The sequence below is a fragment of the Chiloscyllium plagiosum genome, chromosome 1, assembly GCF_004010195.1.
Source record: "Chiloscyllium plagiosum isolate BGI_BamShark_2017 chromosome 1, ASM401019v2, whole genome shotgun sequence".
NCBI lineage: Eukaryota > Metazoa > Chordata > Chondrichthyes > Orectolobiformes > Hemiscylliidae > Chiloscyllium > Chiloscyllium plagiosum.
Genome location: NC_057710.1, coordinates 10530427 through 10539548, shown reverse-complemented (window position 1 = coordinate 10539548; position 9122 = coordinate 10530427). Strand labels below are relative to the sequence as shown.

At 43.6% G+C, this 9122-nt stretch overlaps 1 long non-coding RNA gene across 2 annotated transcripts in view; it reads right to left on the bottom strand.

The window, feature by feature from the left end:
• LOC122552765 overlaps positions 1-9122 on the bottom strand; it is a 41655-nt gene that overhangs the window by 15465 nt on the left and 17068 nt on the right. For both annotated transcript variants that reach the window (XR_006312502.1, XR_006312505.1), the window contains exon 3: positions 6128-6267. This is a non-coding gene — a long non-coding RNA (uncharacterized LOC122552765). The remainder of the gene's footprint in view (positions 1-6127; positions 6268-9122) is intronic.

Below are 9122 nucleotides of genomic sequence, written 5' to 3'. Positions count from 1 at the left end.
TGTGTGTGTATGAATGTATGTGTGTACATGTGTATGTGTCTGTGTGTATGTGTGTGTATGAATGTATGTGTGTACATGTGTATGTGTCTGTGTGTATGTGTGTGTATGAATGTATGTGTGTACATGTGTATGTGTCTGTGTGTATGTGTGTGTATGAATGTATGTGTGTACATGTGTATGTGTCTGTGTGTATGTGTGTGTATGAATGTATGTGTGTACATGTGTATGTGTCTGTGTGTATGTGTGTGTATGAATGTATGTGTGTACATGTGTATGTGTCTGTGTGTATGTGTGTGTATGAATGTATGTGTGTACATGTGTATGTGTCTGTATGTGTGAGTGTATGAATATATGTGTGTACATGTGTATGTGTCCGTGTGTATGTGTGAGTGTATGAATGTATGTGTGTACATGTGTATGTGTCTGTGTGTATGTGTGTGTATGAATGTATGTGTGTACATGTGTATGTGTCTGTGTGTGTGTATGAATGTATGTGTGTACATGTGTATGTGTCTGTGTGTATGTGTGTGTATGAATGTATGTGTGTACATGTGTATGTGTCTGTGTGTATGTGTGAGTGTATGAATATATGTGCCTGTGTGTGTTTCTGTCTCTATGTCATTGTTTCTCTTTCTTGCCTCACCAAGTCAATTATCTAAAGTGAGCTGGGCCTCACTCAGGAACTGATGGACGGTCTTGCGTCTGCCCAAAATAAGTACTGACCTCAGCCTCAGGGAATTGGAGGATTCCAGGCTTTATCATGGCCAGCTGAGGCAGTCACGCTGAAGGAAGTCGAGTTTTGGGACCAGGAATGCTTCTTGCTGAATTTATCGATATTTGTTCGGCATTTCGATCCTGCAGCCACTTTAATTTGCTTGCATCCTCTCCCCTCCTCCATCTGCGATAATCAAGTGGCAGAGCAGACCTGATGGGCTGAATGGCCTAATTCTGCTCCTTCATGGTCTGATCTTATGAAGGTTTTGTGTAGTTGATGTAGTCCAGAGTGAGGGGTTGACATGGTGGTGGTGGGCGGGTGGATGGGGGTGGGGCAGGGGTGGGCTGTACGTGGGTGTGGCAGGAAAGTAAAGAGAAATCAGTTTGAATTCAGTCTGAATCCATTCTGAGAAGTGGGTTCATTTGAGCTACAAAAGTGGCAGGCGGAACATCACCAACTATTCAGCCATGTGATGGTGAAGTGTAATGAGGTCAGCCAAGTGGACATCAGCGAATATGAGTTCCCTGATTGGGGCTGTTAACCTGGTCTAATCAGGGAGTCCTGGCTAACAGATATAAACAGGAGTGTCAGAGCCTCTGCTCACTTCACTCTGAGAGCTGGCTCTGAGGGAGCTGGATCAATGCCAAAGACTTTTCACATGTAAATAAAGGGGGACTTAGTGACTGGATACCAGCCTCTGTAGAGTTACTTCACAGAGAATCAGATCTCCTCATGGTCAACCCAATCCCAGACACTGACTCCCATCACCACAGCCATGAAATCAAAAATACAGAGAGAAAGTAGAATCACACATCCCTACAGTGTTGAAGAAGGCTACTCAGCCCAGCGAGTCCTCACTGACCCTCCAAAGTACATTACACTGAGACCCACTTCACCCCACCCTACTCCTACAACCCCGCATTTTTTTCCTTCATTCATTCACAGGGCATTGCTGGCTAAACAGCATTTATTGGCTGTCCCTAATTGCCCAAAGAGCTTTTGACAGTCGACCACATTGCCCTGAGTCTGGAATCACAAATCAGGGAAGCACGGCCAACTTTCTTCCCTAAAGGGCATCAGTGAATCACATGGGGTTTCCTGACAATGGATTTATAGTCATCATTTGATTCTTAATTCCAGATTTATATTGGATACAAATTTCACCATCTGCCATGGCAGGATCGAACACAGATCCCCAGGGTGTTATCCGGGTCTCTGGATGAGCAGTCCGGTGACACCACTAGGCCATCAATTTCCCACAGCTAATCCACACATCTTTGGACTGTGGGAGGAAACCAGAGCACCCAGAGGAAACCCACGCAGACATGGGGAGAATGTGCAAACTTCACACAGACAGTCACCTGAGACTGGAATCTAACCTGGGACCCTGGTGCTGTGAGGCAGAATTGCTCACCACTGAGCCACCATATCTCAAGGCCAATAAGGAAAAATATATCCCGGAGAACTCTTTGACTCAGATGTAAGAGTTGTGATGAAGAGAAAAAGTGAGAGAGAGAGAGAGAGAGAGAGCTTTGCGAGGGCAATCGATAAAAAAAGAAATCAAAGAACGGAAGATACCAACCGGCCAGAGTTGGAAGGACACAGATTTTAAAGAAAGGTTAGTGAAGGTTGAAGCAGCTGAGAGGTTTTTACAGGAGGCTGAGGATTTGAAATCGGAAATGTTGAAGGAATGCTGAAAGTTACTAATTGGTGAATGAGACTCAGCAGAGTAATAACGGATGGTTGCCAAGGAAGCCCTAGGTTTGTCAACAAACCACTCGCATTGTCAAAGGAAGTCCTGTTTTCTTTCTCAAGAGTCTTTTTTAAATACAAAACAGCTACAGAATTTCTGGCAGTTTGATTTGAAGTATTAAAAATCATGTGGACGGTGAGACCTTCTTCCTATTGAGGAAGATTTGAAAAGGAGAGGATATAGTTTTAAGGTAATTGCCAAAAGAGATAACAGTGACACAACGAGAAACATTTTTGAGTGGTTCAGTTTTGGAAGGTGGTGCCTGAGAGTGTGGTGGAGGAGCATGTTCAATTGAAACATGGAAGACGAACTTGCCCACAGTGTCCAGGGATGTGTTAAGGAAGAATATGGTAATGGGGAGATGTTGGAGCACTGGCACTGAAAGCATTGTTCATCTGGCAAAGTGGTGTAGAGATGATGGACTGAATGGCCTCCTTCTCTGCTGTAACTATTCAATGGCTCTGTGTTCAACGACAATCCAAGAGCCAAACGCAGAATTTCTCCAAAGTTCAACAAAGAATTTGAAGGCACATTACACAAAAAAAAAGAACAATCTTTCATCAAGACTTGAGACTGGAGTAGTGAATATGCAGGATGAATTTCCAATTAAACCATTTAATGCAGTCTTGATTAACATATGTTAGAAAAACAAAAGAGCTGGTTGAACATCTGTGGGAATACTTGGCCCTCATTATAAACAGGGGCAGTGCAAATTAATTCCAGAAGTAGTTTCAAGTGCTTTCAAGATTTTGAGAGAAATGACAGGCTAAGGGAGTCATCGTAAAGACAGTTTGGGATGGAGCCAGGATGACCACTGGAATTGGGAGCTTTTCCATATCCTTTCATGGGATGTGAATGTCACAGGCATTTATTGTCCACCCCAAATTGATCTTCAGTGGATGGCAGTCAGTTTTAGACCACTGCAGTCTGTCTGCTGTAGGTACACCCACCCTGCAGTTAAAGAAGATCTTCCAGGAATTTGACCCAGCAACACTGAAGGAACAGAGTTATATTCCCAAACCAGAATGGTATGCAGCTTGTAGTGGGATCTGCAGGGAGTGGTGGTTTAGTGCATCTGCTGCTTTGTTTTTCAAAGGGTCAGGGTTTCAAAGGAAACCTGTGAGTTGCTGCAATGCATTTTGTAGATTTTCTTTTACTCATTCACAGGATTTCACTGGCCAGACCAGCATTTATTGCCCATCCCTAATTGCCCAGAGGGAAGAATCAACCACATTGCTGAGGGTCTGGAGTCACATGTAGGCTAGACTAGAAACGTATGGCAGATTTCCTTCCCCGAAGGACATTAGTGAGCCAGGTGGGTTCTCCTGACAATTGACACCAGTCATCATTAATTACAAATGTATTAATCAAATCCAAATTTTATCATCTCCACAGTGGGATTTGAACTCAGGTTATTGCTGTCTCATGTACCGAGATACAGTGAAAAGTGGTGTTTTGTGTGCTATTCAGGCAGATGGTACCATATAAACCTCTATAAGGTCACCCCTTACAGAGCAGAATACAGTGTTACAGTTGCAGAGTAGGTGCAGAGAGAGAGAGAGATCAGAATTAACATTTGAGAGGTCAGTTCAAAAGTCTGATAACAGCAGGGAAAGAAGCTGTTCTTGAATCTATTTGAATGTGTATTCAAACTTCTATATCTTCTGCCCGACAGAAGAGGATGGAAGAAAATATAACCAAGTGGGAGGAGTCTTCGATTATGCTGGTTGCTTCCTCAACGCAGTGGGAAGTATAGATAAAGTCAATGGACGGAAGGCTGGTTTGTGTGATGAACTGGGCTGTAGTTTTTTGCAGTCATGCAAAGTATGGTCTTGCCATACTAAGCTATGACATATCCAGCTAGGATGCTTTCTGTGGTGCATCTATAAAAATTGATCAGCTCCTTCATTTTGCTGACGCTGATGGTAAGACAATGCTGCAAAGCACTCATCTCTTTCCTGTACACTGTCTCATTATTGGTTAACATCTGATCTACAATGATGGTGTCATCAGCAAACTTGTAAATGGAGTTGGGGTGGAATTTGGCCGCACAGTTATGAGCATATAAGGAGTATAATAAGGGGCTGAGTACCCAACCTTCAGGATAATGGTGGGGGAGGTGCTGTCATTTATCCTTACTGATTGTGGTCTGTGGGTCAAGAAGTTGAGGATCCAGCTACACAGCAATATGAATGAAACTTACAGAATACTGAGAGGCCTGGATAGAGTGAACCTAGAGAAAGTGTTTCCACTCGTAGGAGAGACTAGGATCTGACGGCACAGCCTCAGAGTGAAGGGATGGCCATTTAGAACTGAGTTGAGGAGGAATTTCTTCAGGTAGAGGAACTCATTGCCTCAAAGGGCTGTGGAGGCCAAGTCATTGAGTGGCTTTAAGACAGGAATAGATAGGTTCTTGATTAGTGAGGGGATCAAGGGTTACATGAATAAAAGCAGGAGAATTGAGTTGAGAAACATATCAGCCACGATTGAATGGTGGAACAGACTCAATAGGCCCAACGGCCTCATTCTGCTCCGAAATCCTAAGGTCTTATGATTTCTTCACTGATTAAAAATCTGTTGATTTCAGCCTTGAATCTACTTAATGACCCAAGCTCAATAGCCCTCTGTGATAAAGAATTTCATCATTTCACATACTCTGAGAGAAGAAATTACTCCTCATCTCTTTCTTAAATGTACAAATGCTTTGTGGTCTCTCATCTGAGACTGTCCCACAAGTGAAAACAACCTTTCTGCACCAACCATCCCCTAGGAATCCTGTATGTTTCAACAAGGTCACCTTGCACTTTCCAAACTCCAGCGAGTACAAGCACTATCTCCTCAACCTCTCCTCAAAAGATAGTGCCTCCATACCTCAGATTAGTTTAGTGAACCTTTTCTGGACTGCATCCAATGCTCGGATATCTTCCCATTGATAAGGGCCACAAAACTGTTCATAATATTTCAGGTTGTAAAGTCATAGAAGTTTACACTACAGAAGGATGCCATTCTACACATCATGAATAGGCTGGGACTATTTTCTCTGGAGCATTGGAGACTGAGGGGTGACCTTATAGAGGTTTACAAGATCATTAGGGGCATGGATAGAATAAACAGACAGAGTCTTTTCTCTGGGGTGGGGAAGTCCACAACTAGAGGGCATAGGTTTAGCGTGAGAGGGGAAAGATATAAAAGGGACCTAAGGGGCAACTTTTTCACACAGAGGGTGGTGTGTGTATGGAATGAGCTGCCAGAGGAAGTGATGGAAGCGGGTACAGTTACAACATTTAAAATGTATGTGAATAGAAAGGGTTTAGGTAGATATGGGGCAAGTGCTGGCAGATGGGACTAGATTAGGTTGGGATATCTGGTCGACATGGATGAGTTGGACTGAATGGTCTGTGTCCATGTTGTATACCTCTATGACTCTACGACTCTGTGTTTGGGCCAGTTCCTGAAAGACCTGCCCGGTCATTCCCAATCTCTTTAGCCCTCTGAATTCGCCTCCACACCCTCCCAGGCAATGGATTCCAAATCCTCAGAACTCTCTGAGTAAAGAGGTTTCTCCTCATCTCACTCCTAGCTCTTTTCCCGATAATCTTGAAATTGCAATCCAACTTTTATGTCTTTACGTTGTCAAAATTGTTCATAATTTTGATCACCTTGATAAGGTCACCTCTTAATCTTCTCTGCTCCATCAAGCAGTCTTCAATTACAGGCCTCAGGCTCTCTCCACTTCAAGGTTCTGATCAGTGTAAGAAGGGGGAAACAAGGTGGACAGCAGCTTTGACGGTGTGGGCTCCTGTGTGGGGAGGATGGAAGAGGATCTTCATTAGTAATTTCAAAATAGTTCCTGCTCCCCAACTTTGCCCCTCCTTCCTGGATTTCCCAAACTAACCATCAAAGGGTGGAGCTGACTCCATGGGCGGAATGTCCGCATTCTGCTCTTCTCTCCTACAGTCTTATAATTACCTCACTGATTAAAAATCTGTCTCTCTCAATCTTGAATGTACTTAACCACCTCCTCTGTGGGAAAGAATGTCCACTCCCCTCAGAGAGAAGAAATTCCACCTCATCCCTCTAACCCAGAAACAAGTGGGTCATGCATTCTCTCGGCCCACTGCTGCCCTTCACTATTTCCAGCCTGCTTTTAGTCCAGATTTCCAGTACTTGGATTCTCCATGAAGAATTTTGGCCTTTTTGCCCTGCCTGGGTAAATGTGCCAGAACATACAAAATCAATGAGAAGATTGGTTATTATTGATTCTCCAGCCAGCAGAAACAGTCACAGATTGTCGTTCATGACCAGAGAAAGGAAGACCGAAGGTGAGTGGGCTTTTTCTTTATTAAAGAAAGTCAGGGAAACAGAAGCGTGAGCTGCTTTAAAATCAATTTCAAAAAGCTTGAGGAGAAATTCTAGGCTGATGTACCTGCACCATACCGACACAGTGCTGTACTGTCAGAGATGCTCAGTTTACAAAACCAACACCAATATAATGGACAGAGTGGGGCTAATTGACCAGTTTTACCAAAGATAGGGATTCAGCGTTCTTTCTTTTCACGAGATGTAGGTATTACTGGCAGGTCCATCCCTAATTGCCTTTGAACTGGGTAATACTCTGCAACGTTTCAGAGGGCAGTTAAGAGTTATAGAATCTCTACAGCACTGATAGAGGCCATTCAGCCCATCAAGTTTGCACCGACCTTCGAAAGAGCAACCCACCCTAACTCATAACCTTCAATGGACTGATAACTCTGGTCTCCTGATTCCTTGAAGTGAAGCCAGGAACAAGAAATTGCAGCCACAAGGGTCTCCCAAGCTGTACAAAGGTTAACATCTGCTGTCTTCATGGGAGTTGGAACTTTGCTGTGGCCAACCCTTCTATAGACATTGATAACTCAGTGAAGGGAGAGGTGCAGTACAGTAGAGAATGACAGCTTCAATTTGACTCCCGTCCTGAGCTGAGTTAATTGTGGAGGGCAATAATTGATCCGAAAACCCAATTCATTATTTGAAAAAACACAATCAAGGAGCCAGCTCTTTGGCGGACTCAGAAGGCACAATTAGCATCATCCATCCCAGGTAAATGCCAAATACATAATGGGTGCTGCTGACAGTTGAACACCTGCGTTTTATTCATGTATATTTTTATTGTAAATATTTCAGGACCTTAATTAGCCCAGCTGTTTCCAGCTAACTCTCACTGCCAGAGTTTATAATCAAAACATTCACCTCTCAAGGAAACAGATTTTGTTCTTTTAGTTCCGCTAGTTTTTTTTTTAATTGCTCGCTCTAATTTGCAGATGGTGTTCAAAATCCTAGAGTTAAAGTTCGAAGTGAATTTTTTTTAAAATGGCCCCTTTTTTTTCAGAAGCCAGTTGATTGATGGGCGCACACTGACCCCTGGTGTCAATTTCTACTACTACAGCTAACCCAAGCTTCATCAGCCATGTTTCCAGATAACATGGATACCGAATTCTTCCAAGATGCTGGACATCTTTGGAGCAGCTTGATGATGCTATGTAAGGAATTGCAATTGGTGATAGAGGAGGAATCTCTGTCATTAGAAGGGTTCAAAATTAATAATGACTTGTTTAGATCGTTGGCACTTAAAGTTGATTAGGCAGTGGGACTGGATGAGATCAAACTAAGGACTTTGAAGGAAGTGTGAATGGAGTTTGCAGAGGTCTTAATCTTTCAGTCTTCCCTGGACTCAGGGGGGGGTGCCAGAAGACTGGTGAATTGCCAACATTACAGCCTTGTTCAAGAGAAGTTGTGAGGGTAACCCCAGCAATTGCATACCACATAGTTTAACTTCGGTGATGGGGAAACATCTAGAAACAATCATTTGTGATAGATTTAGTAGTCACATGGAAAAAAGTAGGAAGAGCCAGCACAGACTTCTAAAGGGTAAATCATATTTAATTTCCTTGCTGGAGCTTTTTGAAGGAGTAACAAAGAGGCCTGATGAGGGCAATGCTGTTGGTGTGGATTTCCAGACGGTGACTGATAAAGTACCGCAAAGCAGGCTTTGTGAAAGTTACACGGCACGGTGTAACTGAGACAGCAGCAATTTGGTACAAAGTTGGCTGAGAGATAGGAGCCAGAAAGTAACAGTCAATGGATATTTTTTCCGGCTGCAGGAAGGTTTGCCGCGGACAATTTCAAAGTTTGCAGACACCACTAACTTGGAAGGATTGAAAACTGTGAGGAGGGTAGTGTGGAACTCCAAAAGGACATTGACAAGTCGGTGGAGTGGATGGATAGGTGGCAGATGAGGTTCAGTGCAAAGAAGGGCAAGGTAACTTTGGACTGAAAGACCATTTAAAGACAATACAAATAAGGGATACAGTTCTAAAGTTGGGGGTTGGAGATAGTGAAGTGTGGAGCTGGAAAAAACACAGCATCAGAGGAGCAGGAGAGCCTACCTTTCAGGTCGGGACCCTTCATTCAGAGTCGGCAGGAATGGGGGATGTGTGTGTACATGTGCACAAATCATTAAAGGTGGTAAGGCAGATAGAAAGAACGGTTGATAATAGGGCACCCAGTATAAGAGGGGAAAATGAGGTCTGCAGATGCTGGAGATCAGAGCTGAAAATGTGTTGCTGGAAAAGCGCAGCAGGTCAGGCAGCATCCAGGGAACAGGAGAATCGACGT